At 43.3% G+C, this 21166-nt stretch overlaps 1 non-coding gene across 1 annotated transcript; it reads right to left on the bottom strand.

Moving 5' to 3' along the window:
• Positions 1-18781: 18781 nt before the first annotated feature.
• On the bottom strand, positions 18782-18889 carry LOC120096426 (small nucleolar RNA U13). The gene has a single exon (XR_005492844.1). It is a non-coding gene; the product is annotated as a small nucleolar RNA U13 (small nucleolar RNA).
• Between the last annotated feature and the right edge of the window lie 2277 nt (positions 18890-21166).

Genomic DNA, 21166 nt, shown 5'->3' with positions numbered 1-21166 from the left:
ATAGGCAGTGCAGTGTCCGTTCATATCCCCAGGTTCTTCTCATCCAACTTTCCAGGGCTCACGCTTGTGCCTTGAAGCTAGAGGTTGCTCCCTTCTGATCTTAAAGGGCCACCCTGTCCACTGAGTACAGGCTGTTAGCACTGAAGAATTAATACCCACCATTTCCCAGAGAAGCTCAACCGAAGACTTGGCAAGTAGGTGTATCCACTTGCAAACACCCCAGCTCCTTGCCTTCTGGCAGGAAGCAGCTCAAGGTGTATTTTGAACTAGTTTCCTGAACTTCTCTGCAGGGTTAAACTCCAGACACTTCCCCTGGGGCTGGTTAATAATATACCCTTTGTTGCTTCCTTTTTCTGAATCACTTCTCCGTGTTTTGGCCAAGGTGTCTCTCCTATTTCCTTAGGGCATTAACCGTGCTTGGATCTTTGTCCTCATGCTTTGTAAGGAACCCAAACTAAGCCTCTGGCTACCTAAATAGCCTCTTCCCCACTATGAATCTTTTCTGCACATTAGCCAGGCTGAAATTATAAAAATGTAAAGTAGATCACAGGCTTCTGCTCACATCTCGTTCCACTTAATACCCCGTTTTCCTAATATAGCTCAGTAGGACAGACATTGGCCTTACGAGCTCCTCTCCCGTCACTGCTGACACACTAAATCACGGCCTGCAACTTGAACTTATCAATTGCTCATGTCTAAAACCATTTGTGCATATTTCTTCGGCTGGAGTGCTTCGGCTCTGTAACCTCCATGACTGTTTGCCTGTGTCAACTATCCCCTGCTTTAAGACACTACTCTACTGATTGCAAACTTCCCTATTTAAAATTCTTATTTCTTAATGTATTACACTTGCTCCATGGGTGGGCATGTCAATCATTCGTGGGGGCAACAGAGGACAACCCGTGGGAATTGGTTCTCTCCACTCATCATGTGGGTCCTGGGGATTGAACTCAGGTCATCAGGTTTGGCAGGAAGTGCCTTAAACTACTGAACCGCCTCTCTGGCTCACAGCTCTTGGGGTTGCCTTGATGCCTGTGTATTTATTTATTGCTTTCCCTTTTATTAGACTATTGCTATTAAGACAGAAACATCGAGTGTCATGTTCTCCTTTTTGCTCCTATCACCTAGAACAGCCATTGACACTTAGTAGGGGCTCAGTGTATGTTTATTGAATACATTGAGTAAATGTGTCTACAGTAAATATTTCATGTATCTTTTGTCAAAATGATGCTCTCTCCATTAAAAATGATGATTCAAGGACTACAAATATAAGTCAGGTGGTGGCAAAGTACTTATGTCCTGTACTGGATCCTTGGATTTGAGTCCGGCACTGGATAACATTGGACATGGTGGTCCATGCCTGCAGGAAGTGAAGGCAGGAAGATCAGAAGTTCAAGGCCATTTTTGGTTATATAGTGGGTTTGAGGCCAGCTTCAGATACATGAGACTCAGAAAGCAAAACAGAATAAAAATTATTTCTCTTATAGCTATTTTACTCTAAATGTAAGAATTAAAAACAAATGACAGGGGGACATGGCCCAATGGATTAAAGCACTTGCCGCAGAAGCAAGAGGACTGGCCTTCTAATTCTTGGAACCTGCGTATGTGCCAACTGGACATGGTAACTCGCCTGTGGTTCCAGCCTTAAAAGGCAGAGACAAGGGATCCCCAGAGCAATTGGCTTGGAAGCCAGCCATGTCGGTGAGTTCTGGGTGTGATTGAAAGACTCTGCCTGTAAGAATAAGGTAGAAGCGTGATTGAGAAAGATTCTGCCTTCAGTGTGCACAAGTATGTGTTCATACACAGGCACACATTTAAGTAATTATGCCTACATGCATGTGAACATGCTTATATACACACCACACACATGTGAAAAGGAAGGGAAAAACCCCAAAATTATGATCAATGTGACCAACTAATCTTGGTTGTCAACTTGATCACATCTGTAGTAAGGTAAAACCCATGCAGCTGAGCAGACACATGGCTGATTTTCCTGACTAGATCATTTGAGGTGGGGAAGATGCACCCTAAATCTGTGCCATGCCTTCTGATGGCAACCCATGTGAAAGGACACGGAAGAAGCTTTGCCCGTTGCCCGCTTGCATTCACTCTTGCTGGTGAGTTCTCTCTCCTGTTCCTGAGGTATAGTAATCTTAACTAAGAGTCATCTTAATCTATAGTAATCTGGGACTCCAGCATTAGACTGGGACAGCTGAGACAACTAGTATGGTGGACTGGACTGGATTGTTGGCTGTTCCAAAGGGAGATGCCATTGTTAGACTCTGTTGTTAGGCTCTGCAGCCTGCAAAACCACTCTAATAAATCTCACATGTATATAAATACATTTACATTATATACTTATACATAATACATATATGCATATGGACACACACACACACACACACACACACACACACACATATACACAATTGGTCATGCCAGGATTAGGCCAGGCAATGAAGATTGAAGGTGAATGGGACAGTATCTGTGATATAATTGAAAATAAAAAACTGGGCTGGAGAGATGGCTCAGTGGTTAAGAGAACTGACTGCTCTTCCAGAGGTCCTGAGTTCAAATCCCAGCAATCACATGGTGGTTCACAACCATCTGTAATGAGATCTGATGCCCTCTTCTGGTGTGTCTGAAGACAGCTACAGTGTACTTGTATATAATAAATAAATAAATCTTTAAAAAAAAAGACCCTGGCTTACTGGTTCAGAAGTTCAGTCCATTTAAAAAAATGAAAATGAAAAACCAAGCAGAGGTAATTCTGAGGGAGTTCTTTAAGCTTTACCAAGGACACATATGTGCATCTCTATGGTAATTACTATGGTGCTAGCAGCATTGTAGGACCCTTCTTTAGATGAAGAGAATGAAGTTCAAGGGGGTGAAGAGATTTGCCAAAGCTCGCACCATTTGCTAGAGGTAGCAGTGGGAATATCACTAGGATACTAGATGCCTGTGATCTTTCACTGTCTTTTACAGCATCTCCCGCCCATGCCCAGCCCAGGCACAGAGTAGATGCACATCACCTACTTATGGATAGGATGAAGGATGGGGACCGAGACCGTTAGAAGCACAGTCCATGTGGGAACCTCCTGGATGCCTTGACCAAGAAATACTGCCAGTTGTTGCTTATGCAAGTGGTCCAGAATCACATGGTCAGTGGGGAGGCTGTTGTCTCTTTCTGAAGCAAATTGACCACTGGCAATAAATATTTGATGCAGGTGAACACCTGTTAAATTGATGTTACATCTTAATATATTGTTAGTTGACCCACTGAAGAAGTACACCAGTTAAATAAGTAATACGTGTAGTCTGCTAATGTGCTCTGATGTACCGTGTGGCGAGCCGATCTTTAACATCTATGAAGACAGTCAACATACCTAAGGCATTGGTGTACTCTATCACAACCCGAGGACAGAACATTAATAGGTTTCTCCTTAGTTATAAATAATGGATTGGTGTTTTGTTTTACAAAGTTAAATCTATAATTCAGTATTAGTCTACCTAATGCTTAGACAAAGGCTTGCCATGTGTCCCTGGGTGAAGAAGTTGGTATGCTTGTGACTCTTATGGTGTGCCCCACAGAACAAAGATGGCGTGAGAGTAGGAGACGGCCCTAGGAAGACGTTGGAGAGTGATTAGAAAGGGTAGCTTTTTGCTAGTGTGAGAAACACAGATAATGACAGAAGAATGCAATGTAATTCTCATTTTAGGGGGAAGTCAGCATCCAGAGAGGGCTCCTAAGCTATTGGGGTCCCTGTTTCTCTTTTGCTTCATTACCAAAAACCTTGCCCAAAAGAAGACTCCGGATTGATTTCGACATCAGAGTGGTTTCTTACTTTTTATAAAAGGTTACAAAATACAGAATCTGAGATCCAGTGAGCGCAGAGGATGGCTACATCAGGGATGGATGCTTGAGTTCAGCATAATCCACATGGGAGCCAGGCCTTGAACTTATGTCCAGTTTCCTGTGCAGTTTTCCTTAGTGCTACTATGTACTGTTATTGTGTTAAGTCCATGGGAACCAGGACAAGTTCCCATCTTGGCCATCTGGTTGCAACTGGATGCAGCTGACAAGGGAAATAATTGCAGCCTCTTCTATAGACAGTAGAACGAGGCATTTGGAGTGTTGGTTATGCTTATGTCCTTAGGTCATTCCATCCACATACTGCCAAGTCTCTCTCTCCACTGCCATCAAAGCTTAGAAATATGAAACACAAGCCTGACCTCTGACAGTTTCCCACTGAGCTGGGAAGCCTGGATCCTTCCCTATCTCTCAGTTGAGCCTGACACTCCTCACTGAAAACCCATTTGCTGTCCCTTTCTGGGCATTTTCTTTCCTCTGTCTAAGATGTCCCCACCTCTGAATCCCTTCTGATTCCTCTTTTTAAAAAATTTCCTTTTATTATATATATTTCTTTACTTACATTTCAAATGGTATTCCCTTTTCCGGTTTCCTGTCCATAAACCCACATCCCCACCCCCTCCCTAATACGGGTATTCCCCCCATCCATCCCCCTTACTACCCCCACCCCCATATTCCCCTGCACTGGGGGTCCAACCTTGGCAGGACCAAGGGCTTCCCTTCCCCTGGTGCCCCAACAAGGCTATTCTCTGCTACATGTGCAGTTGGAGCCCAGGGTCAGTCCATGTATAGTCTTTGGGTAGTGGTTTAGTGCCTGGAAGCTCTGGTTGGTTGCCATTGTTGTTCTTATGAGATTCCAAGCTCCTTCAGTTCTTTCAATCCTTCCTCTAATTCCCCCAAAGGGGGGTCCTGTTCTCAGTTCAGTGATTTGCTGCTAGCACTGACCTCTGTATTAGACGTGCTCTGATGTGTCTCTCAGGAGAGATCTATATCCGGTCCCTTTCAGCATGCATTTTTTAGCTTCATCAATCTTATCTAGTTTTGGTGGCTGTGTGTGTGTGTGTGTGTGTGTGTGTGTGTGTGTGTGTGTGTGTGTGTGTGTATACATACATACATACATACATACATACATACATACATACATACATACATATATGCCACATGTGGGGCAGGCTCCTAATGGCCATTCCTTCAGTCGCTGCTCTAAACTTTGTTTCCATATCTCCTCCTATGGATATTATTTTTTCTCCCTTCAAGAAGGAGTGGGAGCATCCGCATTTTCATCATCTTTCTTCTCCAGCTTCCTGTGATCTGTGGATTGCATCTTGGGTAATTCGAGCTTTTGGGCTAATATCCACTTATCAGTGAGTGCATACCAAGTGTGTTTTTCTGTGATTGGGTTACTTCACTCAGGGTGATATTTTCTAGTTCATTCCATTTGCCTACGAATTTCATGAAGTCATTGTTTTTGAAAGCTGAGTAGTTCTCCATTGTGTAGATTACCACATTTTTTGAATCCATTCCTCTGTTGAAGGGCATCTGGTTTTTTTCCAGCTTCTGGCTGTTATAAATAGGGCCTTGATCCCTTCTTTTGATTGGGAACCCACACCTGTGTGGTGAGCTCTGTCCGAAGATCTTCTTCAGGCTCAGTATGGTTATTTCTACCTTTGGATGAGCAACACTTGCTCCAGCTCTCACAGACTTGCTCTGCTCCACACAGAGCTGCCTCTCTCTGGTCTTGCTCTTTCCAAGGAGATGGTGCTCAGTCAAAAACCAGTTGACTAGGGCAAACAGTGACTCTGCTTCAGTGTGGGTCTCTGCGTGGTAACCTGTTCCAGAATTCTGTTAGACTGGCAAGAGTCTTTTTGGTAGCCTCATTGAGGACTGGTGTCTCCCCTGCTCCATTTTGTCTTATCACTGTATCTTCAAGCGAATTTTGATATAACTTTACATACACTCTAGTCTATCTCTGCTTCCTAGAAACACAATTTAAGACCTTTTGTACTAGCAGTGGTCCTAGGAAGAAAACACAGTAATATAGCATTAGGGACCTTATCTATCAGTCATCTGGCAATGAGAACCTCAGACCTGATGGTAAGTGGGCTGAGGGTAGTCCCCGATGTGTGCAGTCCCAAAGGATTTCATTGTTTCCTTGAGAATATTAACTGAAATAAAAAAGAATTATGTGTATTTTCTGCATATGAGTTTTTGCCTGTATGTATATATGTGTATCATGTGCATGGCTGGTGGCCATGAGGGTCAGTAGAAGGCATTGAATCCTCTGAAACTGGAGTTACAGACAGAGGTGAGCCACCATATGGGCACTGGGAACTGAACTGGGCTGAGTCATCTCTCCAGTCAGGAGAACTCTGACTTTTAGAAGTAGACATTTCTAGCTATAAATTCCTTCACAGGCCTGCTTTCATTGTATCCTAGGGATTTTGATATACTGTGTCTTCATTTTCTTTCAGTTCTAGGACTTTTTTTAAAAAAAATTTATTTAATGAGCTATTCATTACACAGTGTGTTGCTTCATCCCTATGAGTCTATGTGTTTTCTCTGTTTTTGATTTTCAGCTTTATTTCATTATGGTAAAATAGAATACAAGGAGCCATTTCCATTTTCTTGAGTTTGTAGAGGTGTGCTTTGTGTCTTAATACGCTCTATTTTAGAGAGAGTTCCATGGCTGCTGTAAAGAATGCATGCTCTGCAGTGGCTGAATGCTCTGTAGATGTTTGGTAGGCCCATCTCATTCTTTACCTTCTTTACTCAAATGTTTTTGTTAGGATTTCCTGTCTGTTGGTGAGAGTCTGGTATTGAAGTCATCCACCACTATGGTGTAGGTATTGATCCGGGACTTTAGATCTAGTGGTAGTATTTTACGAAATTGGGTGCTCAAATAGTGTTAGGTGCACAAGTATGTCTATGTACGCTTAGGATTGTAATGACTTCTAGATAGATTGCTCCTTTGGTTAATGCAAAGTCACCATTGTCTCTTTGGAATAGTTGTGGCTTGAAGTCTACTTTGTCAGTTATTAGAATAATGACTCATTTTCTAAATCCATTTGCTTGGAATATTTCTGCCCCCATTCAATGTAAGGCCATGTTTATGTGTTGGTGAGATGTATTTCTTTTCTTTTTCTTTTCTTTTTTTTTTTTTTTTTGGTTCTTTTTTTCGGAGCTGGGGACTGAACCCAGGGCCTTGCGCTTCCTAGGTCAGCGCTCTAACCACTGAGCTAAATCCCCAACCCGGAGGAGGCAGCATATTGATGGATGTTGGTTTTTAATCCAGTCTGCCATGCATTTTTGATTTGAGAATTGAAACTATTAATATTCAGTTACTATCTATCATCTATGTATGTATGATCTATCTATCTATCTATCTATCTATCTATCTATCTATCTATCTATCTATCTATCTATCTAATTCATTGACTGTGTACTGTCTGATGCTTTCCTAATCCTTCTTGCTTAACTCCTATCCTAGCATCATTTACATCTTGCATCGTTTTGGTTGTATTTTTCTCTTCACACCAAAATGTTCCTTCCAGTATCCCCTGGAGGTCTGATTTAGTGATTTTTAAATTACTTTGGAGTGTTTTTTTTTAAAACAGGATTTAGTTTTAATTAAGTGTCTGTGTCAGTGTCCTTGGGGGTGGGTACCTGTGGACAGAGGCATTGGATCTCTTTGAAGCTGGAGTTACAGGTGTTCGTGAGCCTTCTGATGATGCTGGGAATCCACCCCACATCTTCTGCAAAAGCAGTGTGTACTTTTCAACCATTGAGTTATTTCCCAATCCCCTACAATGCTCCCATTATTAAATGGTTTTCATTCTTTATCACTTATGACAGTTACTTTTGCTGAGTATTTGTGCCGGTTTGGTCTTTTTGTTTTTGTCAACTTGACAAAGCAAACTAATATGGTATTGTAGTCTAGATTTACCATTATCTTTCTGAGCTTAAAATCTTCCAAGCCTTTATGAACCAGGTCACTGATGCTGGGCATGCCTCTGGGTGATCTCTCAGAACCTTGATGGTAAATGCTGGCCCAGCATCAGGACTGCCTCTCCCATTGTTGGGGATATCACTTGGAATCTATGGATCTGGCTCTAAGTAGCAGGTTTTGGTGTCACCGAATGCTGTGTTTTTCTGGTGTGAAGTTTCTTCCCTGTTATAGAACATGGTCCTTCAAGAAAGGACCATCAAGAAAACAGCCACCATTTCCATCAGAACAACTTGCCCCTTTGCAAGAGACCCTGGAGATCAGGTTTGTTGACTGTTGACATTCCTTTATAGGAGAATGTAAGGAAGGCCATTGGACCCTCATCTGAGATTCTGGCCTTAATTGTACCTCCCAGCCATTTGTATGCAATCCACCCTAATTGCATGTGGGTCTTGGGGCTTTTGGAGGTGCTGGAGCATGTGGGCTTGGGAATGCTGGTTGAAGGTGGTGTTAACTCCATCATCCAGCTACATCGTTTCAGGCAGGGGTGAGGCTTTCTGGTGGAGAGGCTGCTTTGTACTCCTAAGCTCCTAGTAATAATCCTTCACCCCTGCTCTGTAAGTCACACCAATAAACTCGTAGATTTTGTTAGTTGGACTCCAGTGGAATTGTACTTTATTGTTGGAACTTTAGGAGGAGGGGGTAGACATTTGTTTATTTCCCTCCAGGGGGAGACTTATCAGAACATCTTCCATAGAGAGGAAGCCTGTTGGCCTGGCTTTTCAACAGATATCCCTGTGATACTTGCTTGAGTTTCCTAAGAGTGCAATAATTTGAAGATCTGTGACTCACTGGGGTCTTTTTAAAAATGGCATTTTGCAGGTGCTCCTAGAGGAAAGGCTTTCTCATGGAGTCTTTCCTCTCTGCTGCATACAACTCTGTCTCCTATCATAGTTTTCCTCTATAAAATGTCTTTATGGGAGTGCAGGAGCACAATGCCTTTCTTAGACTCCCTGCTTAAGTATGGTTCCTCTCTCTCTCTCTCTCTCTCTCTCTCTCTCTCTCTCTCTCTCTCTCTCCCTTCTTCTCTCTCTCTTTTTCTCTCTCTTTTTCTCTCTCTCTCCCTCCTCCTCCTCCCCCATCCCCCGCATGAGGACTTCCTTGAATTGTCCTGCATGTTATGTGCTGTATTTTTCCTGTTCTGCTTTGTAATGTTTCTTAATTGACTCTGCTATCAAACTAGAAATTGTTGGCTGCCCCTCATTTCTTCTGGTAGCTGTTTTCCTGTTTTTCCCGGTTCCCAGTTCATTCCCTGGAGAATCTGGGAGACCGTGCCTACACGTTGTCTTCCAACCCTAAATCTCTTCAACAGCACATTTCTTAGATGCAGTGACTTCCTGATTCCCATCATGACCACATAACTTTTAAAAGTCAGTATTTTTCAAAAAGTTTCCTCAAAGTCTCATTTGAAAAATACTGGATATCAGAGTCTACAACATAATGAACAAGAGTAGGAATTTTGGTCACATTATGGTGAAGACATCTTAGGCCAAAGAACCCAGCTTAGAATTCACAGGCTCTAGGTCCAATCTTACGTTGTTTGTGAGGGTTGGGTTTGGGCTTTACTTGTTTTGATCACGGGTGGAGCAATTTTTGGCTGTGGAAACTCACACCGAAGAGGTTGCAGGAGCCAAGTGAGGCCTCAGAAGCTTTGCTGATTCATGGTTTTGTATGCATTTATCAGTTGCTACGGTTGTCTTGATCAAGTGTGACCTTCTTTATCTCTTCTGACTAATTTTGATCAGAAGTCTGTTTTATCTGCTACCTGAATAGCGACGACAGCTGCTTTTCCTACTTCTACATTCTAGGTGCCTTTACCAGTAAAGGGCACATCCTGAAGTAGAAGTTTGGAAGTAATGCAAGTCAGATGGTGTATGTCCCTTGGTGAGTTGAGAACACGTGCATTTAAAGTTATTACTGGAACAACAATGCCAAGCAACCAGAGCTTCCAGGGACTAAGCCACTACCTAAAGACTATACATGGACTGACCCTGGACTCTGACCTCATAGGTAGCCATGAATATTCTAGTAAGAGCACCAGTGGAAGGGGAAGCCCTGGGTCCTGCTAAGACTGAACCCCCAGTGAACGTGATTGTTGGGGGGAGGGCAACAATGGGGGGAGGGTGGGGAGGGGAACACCCATATAGAAGGGGAGGGGGAGGGGTTAGGGGGATGTTGGCCCGGAAACCGGGAAGGGGAATAACAATCAAAATGTAAATAAGAAATACTCAAGCTAATAAAGAAAAAAATAAAGTTATCACTGACGGACGTGCACGTGCCCCTTTTATTTTGTTGGTTGCTTTCCTGGCTGCTTAGCGTCACCCGTGCTCCTGCATGTTCCTCACCCATGTTCTGTCTATTTGGATTTCTAAAAATTTCTTCTGTTTATATGTCTGTTTATCTCTCCAGATTTGAGAAAATTTTCTACTGCAAATTCATTGACTGGACTCTCTATGAGTTTTGGAGTTTATCTCAGCTCCTTCTCGTAGCACATGGATTTTCGGTCGGAGTATTACTTGTTACTTTCTTTTCTACTAACACCAAGATTTGCTGGTTTACTGTGTTGGACATGACGGATTCCTTCCTGTCTCTCCTTTGTTTAACCATTCCTCTCATGAAATCCATTCTCCTGTGCTTTTGTAATTGCCATTGTTTTTCTTCTTCCTCAGGATTTCTTGAAGTTTCTTCTGCAGCACCAGCTTTGTGCTCGGAGACTGCCTTAGTCGAGCTTGTTTTGAAATGTCCTTCATTCTCCTAAAAGAGAGCATTGCTGGTTGTAGCCCGCTTGGGTGGTGGTCATTTACTCACAGGGCTTGAAACACATCATTCCATGCTCTCCCAGCTTCGAGGTTGGCTGGGCTGATGTAAAGTTGATATTACTTTCATGTCTCCATCTTGTGGGATATATTTCTCTCGTAGCTTTGATATGGTTTCCTTGCTTTTTGACATCTTGGCTATACTATGCTGTGGAAGCTCTTTGATCATGTCTATTTGGACTTCTCCATGTTTCCTATGTTGTGGTATTTATTTTTTGCTATAGATTCAGAGAAATGTCTACTTTAACGTCATTGAGCAGATCCTCTAATGTGCTTAGTGTTGCTCTCGGCTGACCGCATCTTGTAGCCTACAGAGTCTGAGGTTTGGCCCCTTGGTTCAGTATGTCAATGTTCTTACACGTTGTGGTCATGCTCTTTCTTTATTTTTCCTTGTCAGCGTCTGAACGCAGTACTTCATGAACTGCATCCATTCATCCTTTCTAGTCTTTTGTTGGCTTGGTTGAGTCGGATAGTGGTGCTCCCCCTTGTACCATTTGTTTAATCTGTTGAATGTTTCATTCTGACATTTATATTTGTTTCCCCCCTAAATCTGTTTCCTTGCTAAAATTCTCTTCCACATTTCTCACTCATTTTTGCCCATTGCCCATTCATTTTCTCATTCATTTGACTGACTCTTTCCCCCCTGATTCCTTCTGCTCTCTTTAGGGCTTGGATTCTCTTTCATGTCACCGAAATATTTTACCAGAAATCTCTGAAATATTCACCTGGCATTTTACCTATTTCAATGTCTTGGAGCTTGCATGTTGCCTTGATGTTTATTTTATGCTTCTGGTGTTCCTATATTATGATTTGGGCATGTCTTGGTTGAGCTGGCTATTCTAGGTTCTCTCTCTCTCTCTCTCTCTCTCTCTCTCTCTCTCTCTCTGTGTGTGTGTAATCACTGAAGGCTCAATGCCTAGTACCAATTGGGAAGAAGAAGGATGAAGAGGAGGAGGAGTAAGAGGAGGAGGCAGCCTATTGTAGCTGTAACAATGTTGACGATGCAAAATATAGAAATACTCTTAAAATCAATTACAACCCATTAATATGTTACCAATGGCCACAGAACTGAATAGCAAACTAATACTGTAGAATGTGTGATGAAGATATAAATGATTTAGGGTAACTGTGGACCTACTCACAAAAGAGATATAGGTGGGAGACAGGGAAAGGAGAGAAAAAGAGAACCCCAGTGAAATTGGTGAAAAGAGAAAGAAGAGGAGAGAAAAGAATGTTATGGAATGGAAGAGAAAAAAGAACGCAGCAATTAGAACAAATAAAGTAAGAAAAATAGAAAAAACAAAACAAAAAGATTCCCTAATAGTGAGAAAGTTTAAAAACAAAATTGCATAAATGTAAGACTAGGAATGAAAAAGAAAAATGTGGGGGCTGGAGCAGTGGCTTAGTAGTGTATGTGTTGCTTCTGCACAGGACCCAGGTTCAAGTCTCAGCAACCACGCGGTGAATAGCAACCATTCATAATTCCAGTTACAAGGGATCCAAGGCCATCTTTTACCTTTTATAGGCACTGAGCATGCATGTGATATACATATTCACATTCAAACAGAACACAGATATAAAATAAAATAATAATTTGAAAAAACCCAATAGCGCTGTAAGAGTATTTTTTAAGCTAATAAGGTAAAATAATACCAAATGTGGGGGGAGGAAACAACATCAGGAAAAAAATACAAAGAAAAATATTGCTCAAGAATGGAAAATTCATAAAAATTATACAAATGTATGAAAGTAAATAACAAAAACATGTAAAGTTTTAAAGAATACAATATTGCAAAAAACCTTAGACATAAAGAAAAAAGGGAGAAAGGAAGAAAAAAAGAGGAGTCACATGTAAATAATAATAATGAGAAAGATGTCAAGAGCCATAGGGCAGAGAGTAGACAATCAATTTCCCTTTTATCTTTGATTCTGAGCAAACAGTTATTATTCACCAAAGCGTAGATGCAATAAATGTCCTTAGGTTACATGAGGACCCTTAGGACAGGGAGCTCCTGCCTCTGGGGATAGGTTAGAGGGTCCCTGGGGCTGTACTATGATCAGTCCTCTGAGGGTATCTGTCTTAGGGTTTTACTGCGTGACCAGACACCACGACCAAGGCAACTCCTATAAAGAAAAATGTGTGCTTGGGGCTGGCTTACAGGTTCAGAGGTTCAGTTCATTATCATCAAGGCAGGAGCATGGCAACATCCAGGCAGGCATGCTGCAACAAACGCTGAGAGTTCTACATTTTCATCTGAAGGCCACTAGGAGAACATTGACTTCCAGGAAGCTAGGATGAGGGTCTTAAAGCCCACACTCACAGTGACACACCTACTCCAACAAGGCCACACCACCTAGTAGTGCTAGTCGCTGGGTCAAGCATATTCAACCCACCACAGTATCCCATGAGGTCTGGGTTTCTTCTGCACTCTAGGCCCTTATAAGGATCCACAGATGGGCACTGGTCTATGTGTTGAGACAAGGTAGCCAGGGTCAAATTTGTTCCTCATCTCTGGGAATAAAGCATTTGTTTCCTTTCCAAAAACCATTTTTATATGTTCTGTACTTATTTCTCCCATTTTTTTCCCTCAGAGGAATCTTGGCCTTGAGAAAATTTTCCCAGTGATCACCGTCAATAATCCTCTCTGGCAGAGACTGTTCGTACTCTGAGTTCTGGAGAATTCTACACTGTACCAGCCCAGCCCCTGTAGATGGATGGTGCAGTTAGTGGAAGCTACTTTGATCCATTGGCCCAATCAACGCTATGTTTCAGGGTTCTAAGATCAACCCCCCCCCCATTTATCATCTCTGAAGTGGAAATAATTCTCATCATTGATGTGCCAAAATTTAAACTGGAAATAATTTCTCCTTCTCAGTATTACATAAAATTGCGATGTCTCATAATCGATGGTGTCTTAGATTAATAAAGCGTGAGAGTAAAATGTCACCCAGCATCCACGGTTGAAGAGAAGTAAGGAGCGAGAACGGGGCTTTCTCATTTCTCGCTCTCATCCATGGAATGCTTGCTTCGTGAAGAGGAACGAGATTGTGTGAAGCAACGAAGTCCTACCAATATAAAATCAAGAGGAGGATTGGCACAATTGAAGGCCTTCTGACTACCCTCCAGCGGTCAGGGCATCTGATCTCCACTGAGTTTCCGGATCCTCTCTGGGTAATCCCCTTGGATATCTTCCTTTATTCTCCTAAAAACCATAACCTGTCCCATTTCCTACCCCCTTGGAATTCCCATCAGAGCAGTAAATTCATGAGAACATCCTATAGCAGCGAACCTTAATAATTTTCGGTTTTATTTTCCTTCTTCCCTCCTTCAGAGCGCACATGACTCTGTGGTTTCTTGGGGCTGCATTGCCTCAGTTCAATGTGGGGCTTTCTTGGTAGAAACCATAGTCTTCCCCGACAAAGGGATGCTTATGTTTAAAGGTGTATTTATTCTATGTGCATGAGTGTTTGCTTGAATGTGCATTAGAGCACCATGGGCTTGGAGGGCCCGCGAGGGACAGAAGAGGGCATCAGAGCCCCTAGAACTGGAGTTACTGGTATTTGTGAATTGCCAAGTGGGTGCTGGGAGCTAAACTTGGGTCTTCTGCAAGAACAGCCAGTTCTCTAAACCGCCGAGTCATTTCTCTCTGACGTTTACGTTTATAGCTTAGTAGGGCAGTTTGATTTTTATACCTTTTTTTTTTTAGTTTTCAAAACATACATTGAAAACGTTTTTTTTTTTTTTACTAAAACCTCATAGAATCCTGCGAAGGAGACACAGCATATTTTATCACATTGTTTTTTCAGTGAGGAAACAGATGTCCGGAGCGATGCCGTGAGTTGGTTAAGACACCCGGCTGGTTAGTGGAGGAGGTGGGATCACAATCCAGGCATTCCTGTTCTAGAGTCATTGTCCCTCTTTCTAGGAAAGGAAGACTTTGTCACACCATCCCTCACTACAGGGATTTCAAAGCCCAGCGTCAGCGCTGGTGGACCCAGGAGACCTGCTAGCCTCTGCTACACCGTAGTAGGTTGGCATGTGGTGTGAACTGGGCCACCTCACTTCTGAGAACTGGCTCCCTTGCTGAGTAGAGGGTGAGCAGCAGACTTCTTTTTTTTTTTTTCTCTGGAGCTGAGGACCGAACCCAGGGCCTTGCGCTTGCTAGGCAAGCGCTCTACCACTAAGCTAAATCCCCAACCAGCAGCAGACTTCATGCAGAGGTCCTCACCCCCTCTGGTGTGTGTGTGTGTGTGTGTGTGTGTGTGTGTGTGTGTGTGTGTGTGTGTGTCCTGTCACCTACCTGGCATCTCGGATGCATCCCTTTCCAGGGCTCCTGAAGTCATTGCCATTTTTATAGCTGGACTTGGGATCCAGGACAATACAGAGTCAAGAACTCACAAAGAAAAAAATTCAGGGCACTGAGGTGTTTTCAGTGATAACATCAGAGGGTGGCAAAAACTCCATGAGAAGAAACTGCTTTCATGACAGCTAATGGAGGAGATGAACTTGGATCTTATTAAAAACAAACAAAACAAATTCCCCCAAGACAAAAACAATTACATGTATACCAAAGACTTGGAACAAAAAGACTAAAACCAACAGAAGCGGTGATTTTTAACTTTAAAAGTCAAAGAGGAGTTTGCCAAATTGAAAGCAAAATTAACGATTTGGAAGTTCATGTGAAAGGAAAATTTTGGAACGCATTAAAAAAAAAAAAACAATAAAAGGAGTTACAAGTCAAGAGAGAGAGAGAAACGGAGATCTAGATACCAGCAGGAGCCAGAGGAGGCAGGCTCAGGACCGAGGAGGTGGGCAGGTGAGAGCCTGAGAGCCGGATGCCAGAGGTGGGCGGGAGCTGACGGACAGGAAGTGCTGAGTTGTCTCCTCTTGTTTGCCCTTGGAATCTGGGCAGATAATGGTGCCATTACTTAAAATGGGCTTTTCTGAGGCACCAGCAGGTGGTAGGCAAGAGGGTGGGTGGGGAGTGGTGAGTCAGGCTGGGAATGAGGAGGCTGAGGGTTTATGCACACAGATGTGGAGACTTTAAATGGCTGTTGGGTATTTAGGCCTAGTGTTGAGAGCGGCAAGGTCTGGCCTGGAGAATGGATTGGATACATTCTATCTATCTTGAGGTACAGGGTGAGGAGGAGGAGGAGGAAAGAAAAGAGAACAAGAGAGAGGAAAAACATGAAGGAGATGACAAGGAAGAGGAGCGTGGGCGGGTTACGTATAATGAAGTACCAGCTTTTCCTCTGCCTGTGGCATTGGCCGGCTCTGCCCAATAGAGCAGGCGTCTACAAAGTGGAGTCTGCTGCTCTGAGCTCCCTCATCGGGTGGCGGCATGGCTGTCGTCCCTCCGAAGTAGCAAAGGTTGAACTGGCATTTGCAAAATTTAAATTTAAATTTAAATCTCCCTTAGTAGTCCTATACATAAGGAAATTCTAAAAAAACGTTCCCCAAGATTACACAGGTGGAGAACAACCAAGGCAAATGATTCTAGGGGCCATTAGGCCTTTGCTTTTAATTAATTAATTAATTAATTAATTTTAAAATTTTATTTCCGGATCCCAGATTCTCCTCCCTGCTCTCCTCCCAGTCTCTCCCTCCCACCTCTTCTCCTCTCCTCCCACCTCCCTTTCTCCATGGGGATCAACCCGGGTTGGTAAATCAACTTGCCCTAGAACCAGGCCGCATTCTTTCCTATTGAACCTAGAAAAGGTGGTCCAGTTAGGGGAAAGGGATCCGAAGGCAGGCAATGTACTCAATGTACTCTTTTTTTTTTTTTTTTTTTTTTTTTCTACAGTGCCAGGGCGGTCTTGTAAGAGTAGCGGGAGCAGCCAGCGGAGTCAGCGGAATCACATGACTTCCCTGGTGTTTTCAGTGGGCTTTTGTTATCTCAGGTAATTCAAGGATTTATGTGACCTCTTTGGAGATGAGTACACCTTCCAGCTTGACCTTTCAGTTCCGGCTGTTCTCGGATTCTTGTAGGTTACCAGCCAGCGCAGACAAAGGGAGAGAAATGAGATGCTATTCTTCCTGGACATTGAGTGGCCGCTTTCTTGTAAATGCCTAGGGAAAAAAAAATCAATCCTGTGCATTGGACTCTTTCATCTGCTATTAGCTGGATTCTAAGACATTGATAAGAAGGAAAATCCCTTAATTCACCTCAATATCTTTGGAGTTTATCAATTCAAAATAAAAGCAGCGGTGTCTGGGACGATGCTCAGCCATTTCTCACAGTGAGGAAAAAGCAGGCAGATCTTGCTTTCCACCTGAAATTGTCAGGGTTAAAGTAAGTGACATTTCTCTCAATTTTGTTTATTATTATTAAAGGCCACGCCAGGGCTGGATTGATGACTGAATGGTTAAAGTCCTTGCTTCCCAAGTACAAGAGTACTTCCCAAGGACAGAGTTCAATCCCCAGGACCCACATAAATGCCAGATGGGTATAGTGGCCTGCCTATAATCCCAGTGCTTGGAAGGCAGAGACAAGGAATGGGGGGGGGGGGCGAGGCTAGCTCAATCAGTGAGCTCTGGTTCGATTGAGAGACCTTGCCTCAATGAATGAGGAGACTCTTTATGTCAACCTTGAGCTTTCACACATGCCCACACATACACATGAGAGAACGAAAAAATAAACATTTACTCTAGCAGAATCTTTGTATATGAAGCTGTTGCTGGAGTGTCAACACAGTATCAGGTATAGTCCCAGATTTCTCAGAACTTTTCACATTTAAGTGTCAACTTATATAGCTCTCACCAATGGACTAGAGCTCATTAGAAGTATTATCCTCACTGGCTTGGAGACTGGTTATCATAAAACTGCTATTACAAGTCTCCTTAAAGACTTGGCAGCTGTCACTGGGAGAGAGAGCATACACAACAGACCCTGGGCACCTTGCTTTCTGTTGATGTAGAGAATGAGGAGACTCTTTCTGTCAACCTTGAGCTTTCACACCTATGCGAAATGGTAGGGTGTATGCCTACTGTGCAAAAGGCCACTGGTTCGTCCTAATTACCACAGAGGATGTGATAGTTGAATCGATCTGACACTTCTATTAAACTTAGCGGGTGCTTCGAGGCTAGCTCTACACCATGGCACTAAAGTTAGAGATGAAGAAACTTGTTGGTCTTTGCTCTTTGCTCCCCACAGTGGGTAAACAGATATAGACATAAAATCTCAGCTTCCAAGTCAGAGGACACATGGATATAGCCTCTCTCTGTGAGAGAAGCTAAGATTGTCCTATATGGATACAGTACAGCCATGAGGGAGTTGTAATCTCACAGTAACACAAAGAATGAGAAACTTCAACAGACTTCTTCATGAAGGGACATGGGTAGCATAGCTGCTAAGTGACCACTGTGACCAGGGTTTGATGACTTCCCTTTGTGGGTCAGTTTTCATTCTCTGCTGATTAGTGATATTGAGGATTTAAAAAAACAAACAAACATATCTGTTGGTTGTTCTTTGTACTCCTTTTAGAAATGTCAAATTTTCAGGTACAGTCATTTTTAAGATCAGATGATTTTGGATTTTTAATATTTTCAGCTTCTGATGTCGAGTCCCTCATGTATTTTGAATTTAGCTCCTTGTCAAACGTTTGCAAACATTTGCTCCTATTCTCCAGTCGTCTTTTCACTCTGGCTGTCTTTCCGACTGTAAGGGGCATCTTGGTCTTATGTAATCCCATTGTTTAATTTTTGCATCCGTTGCCTGTGTCTTGGGGATTTCACTACTTTTTTTCCAGGCCAGTGGCCCGGAGCACTTCTGTTTCCTTCTATAGTTTCATGGCTTAGATGGAATTTATTTAAGTTTTTAAAATCTATTTTAAGTTGACTTTTAACCTTGATGAAGAGAGGCCTGGATTTTTTCTTCAGCACCATTCATTACGGAGACTTTCTCAAATATTGTTATGGAAAACTAGTTGGCCTACAACTACGTGGTTTATTTCTCCTGCCTCTCTGACTTTCTATGCCAGCACTGTGCTATTTTGGTTTCTACCATTTTGTGGTGCGTTTTGAATTTTTTTTGTTAGTATGTATTAACTGTATGTAACAAAGGGTTTCATGATCACATTTTTTCCTTTTCGTGTCAGATGGGTAATGTGCCCATGTCGTAACAAGGTTTAGTGGATTGCACATGTCCTGCATGCAATGGCACAAACACCCAGTCATCACGCTTTATGAACCGAAAGGATCTCATGATCAAATTTTCTTTTTTTTTTTTTGGTTCTTTTTTTCGGAGCTGGGGACTGAACCCAGGGCCTTGCGCTTCCTAGGTAAGCGCTCTACCACTGAGCTAAATCCCCAGCCCCCAAATTTTAATTTTTAATAATACGGTTTGATACTTTCATCCCCTAGTCCTCTTTCTTGTCCTCCTTCCCATTCATAAAAATCCTTTTTCTCTCCCTTCTACTACGTGTGTGTGTGTGTGTGTGTGTGTGTGTGTGTGTGTGAGCCCCTATGGATTTCATTAGGGTGTTTACAGAAGCATGCGCCCTTTATGAGTGGCTATACCACTGAAGATGTCTCCCTGCATGCTAGCAACCGTTGGTTTTGTATAAATCCTCAGGGAGAGAGAGTCCCATAAGCCTCTACTCCTTCTATGACAGGGTGTAACTGCCCCAATCCTGTATAGGTGATACAGCGTTAAGTTCAAGATTCACCAGCTATTTTAAGCTCAACGCTCAGTGCCCCACCCCATTCCTTGCCTTCCTCTGGTTCTTAGAGTTCCTTCCACCCCTTCTTCAATGTTTCCTGAGCTTCAGAGGAGCCGGGTAGAACAGTCCCATCTATGGCTGGGCTTTCAACAGTTGTTTCTTCTCAGGACCTTGGCCGGAATGCATCTCTGCGGAGCACTGTAAAATCTGTTCTTACAGCAAAGAGGGCAGCAGCACTAGCCCATGGCCGTAGACATGGTTATTTAGATGGTAATTTGATGTTGTATCCTGTCTGTTCAGCACAACACCAGATGCTTCCTCACTAGGGCCTTTGAGTTCCCAGCCATGGAGGTGGAATCAGACTCTGTCAGGGAACTGACTCCGTCAAGTCCACAACAGCCGTTCCCCTATTGCACGAGTGGGCTCACCTTGCCTGACCTGCGGGCATGGTTGGACCCAGGGTCCACATCTGAGTAAGACCGTTGAGAACAGTTCTCTCTAACAGCCTGCACAGTGTCTTTAGACACTGTGGGTGACAGCTAGCAAGGAGGAAACGTCCAGCCTGGCTTGAGTTCTCTCTGTTCTGTAACAAAGAGATGTGATCTCTTCAGCAACCTGCCTTTCTATGTAGTTCTGTTGGGCAATGGTCTTAGTTAGGGTTTACATTGCTGTGAAGGGACACCATGACCAAGGCAACTCTTATAAAGGACATTTAATTGGGGCTGGCTTACAGGTTCAGAGGTTCAGTCCAGTATCACCAAGGCAAGAAGCGTGGCAGCATCCAGGCAGGCATGGTGCAGGAGGGGCTGAGAGTTCTATAGCTTGTTCCAAAGGCAAACAGAAGAAGACTAGTTTCCAGGCAGCTAGGAGGAAGGTCTCTTAAAGTCCACCCCCACAGTGACACACCTCCTCAAGCCAAGCATACTCAAACCACCATAGCAAACAATAGTGGTAAGGGCCTGTATCGTTTTGGGGGCCTCTGGGACCTCCCTGACAAATAACTTACAGGGAGGTAGACTATCTGGCACCAAGATTCTCATTTAATAGACTTTGAGCTTTCAAAGCCGCTCTACCCACTGCAGGCACAAATTTTTTGCAACCTACTTTTTTTTTTTAAAATAATTTATTTTTCTTTTGTGAGTACACCGTTGCTTTCTTCAGTCAAGAACACCAGAATGATTGTGAGCCACCATGTGGTTGCTGGGATTTGAACTCAGGACCTCTGGAAGAGCACTCAGTGCTCTAACCACTGAGCCACCTCTCCAGCCCTGCAACCTACTTTTAATAAGGGTTTGACCTCTCCTCTAGCCCACCACCCAGCAGAGGTGGTGGAAGAGAAAAGTTATTAGGATGTGGGGGGAGTGGACCTGTTCAGCAATAGTTCTTTGGGGTGAGCTCCATCTTCTTGGGCAGCAGCAGTTCAGTCCCATAGCGAACAGCAAATATGACTCAGCAGCTGCGGACCACTCCTCTAGGCAGGCAGACACCAGGCACGAACAGGCAACTGTCGTCTAATTCTTTCAGCAAGCAGACACCAGGCAGCTGTAGTTTAATCCTGAAGAAACTGCACCAGGCTTGCCAACCAGCCTGAGGGGAGACTGCTGAAGCAGCAAGCTGCTGCAGGAGCCTCACGAGCAGTACTTGGGCGAGCTTCTTTCAATGATAGCATTCTCACAGGTTGAGCTCAACGGTTCTGTGCAAGGCAAACCAATACATGTGTGTTGTTAGCGAAGAAAAATGAGGGGCAGAGAAAACTCCACCAAAGCTCAGTGCTTGTCTCCCACCCCGTCTGTGGGGGATATTTATGCTCTTTTA

The sequence above is a fragment of the Rattus norvegicus genome, chromosome 13, assembly GCF_036323735.1.
Source record: "Rattus norvegicus strain BN/NHsdMcwi chromosome 13, GRCr8, whole genome shotgun sequence".
Lineage (NCBI taxonomy): Eukaryota > Metazoa > Chordata > Mammalia > Rodentia > Muridae > Rattus > Rattus norvegicus.
This window is presented reverse-complemented; position numbering and strand designations above follow the sequence as displayed.